The sequence below is a fragment of the Protomyctophum parallelum genome (genome assembly GCF_964188405.1).
Source record: "Protomyctophum parallelum genome assembly, chromosome: 6".
Lineage (NCBI taxonomy): Eukaryota > Metazoa > Chordata > Actinopteri > Myctophiformes > Myctophidae > Protomyctophum > Protomyctophum parallelum.
The window spans coordinates 6,360,093-6,361,663 of NC_139701.1; positions in this window are offsets into that span (position 1 = coordinate 6,360,093).

Sequence of the window (1,571 nt, forward strand, 5' to 3'; positions counted from 1 at the left end):
CTGTATTGTACATTATGTGTCGCATGTCGTTATAGGTGAGCCATACTGTACTGTACATTATGTGTCGCATATCGTTATAGGTGTACTGTACTGTACATTATGTGTTGCATGTCGTTATAGGTGAGCTGTACTGTATTGTACATTATGTGTCGCATGTCGTTATAGGTGAGCCATACTGTACTGTACATTATGTGTCGCATATCGTTATAGGTGTATTGTACTGTACATTATGTGTCGCATGTCGTTATAGGTGAACCCTACTGTACTGTACATTATGTGTTGCATGTCGTTATAGGTGAACCGTACTGTACTGTACATTATGTGTTGCATGTCGTTATAGGTGAGCCGTACTGTACTGTACATTATGTGTCGCATGTCGTTATAGGTGAGCCGTACTGTACTGTACATTATGTGTCACATGTTGTTATAGGTGAGCCGTACTGTACTGTACATTATGTGTCACATGTTGTTATAGGTGAGCCATACTGTACTGTACATTATGTGTCGCATGTCGTTAAAGGTGAACCGTACTGTACTGTACATTATGTGTCACATGTCGGTATAGGTGAACCGTACTGTACTGTACATTATGTGTCGCATGTCGTTAAAGGTGAACCGTACTGTACTGTACATTATGTGTCGCATGTCGTTATGTTGTCCAGCATTCACAGCATATCGCGGAACAGAGTAAACCTCTGTGTTTATCTAAACGGTCGTAATTGAGACAAACATTCTGTGACTACTAGAAAAGAAAGGAAAAACAAAACATCACGGGCAAGGGGTGGATTATTTGTGACCAGATTTGACTGAGAGCCTGCCATCGCACAACCTCCAGCTTTTCACCAGAGGAGAAAAGATCATTTTTTATCCAAAATGAGTTAATAGCACAGACACTCTTCACAAACTGGAGCATGTATGAAATAAGTGTCAGAGCTGAAATCTACATGTAAATAAATACAAAACTAGAAAAAGTGCCCTTCTGGGCACAGGTCTCCACCAGGATTTCTTCCTCAGCCTAGTGGGAATATGCGTGCACAGTTTCATCGCAATCGGACGCTGCGTTGAGGAGTTGTGGCGATTTGTACAGCACTCCTGTGAACTTTGGAAGCCAATCTTAACCAATCAGGATGGAGTGTGAGAAATCTGAAAGACCGGTTTCGTTGAATGGCTCTAGAGAGACTGTGTACCAATTTGCGTGATGTTTGGACAAAATCTGTAGGTGTACTGTGCAAAAACTTGTTTTGCACAAAGCGGCCTCCTGGTGGCGCTATAACAGGCCGTTCTGGAAAGTTTGGGGCAGAGGTTCATCGTTGGCATCCAGGGAGTGTGTGTGAAAATTTGGCATCGACCGGGTTGTTTTGCACAAAGCGGCCTCCTGGTGGCGCTATAACAGGCCGTTCTGGAAAGTTTGGGGCAGAGGTTCATCGTTGGCATCCAGGGAGTGTGTGTGCAAAATTTGGCATCGACCGGGTTAACGGTGGCCGAGATTAGCTGTTCACGGACACACGGACACACACACGGACGGACGGACACACGGACGGACGGAGTGCAAAACATACTCTCCCCACATG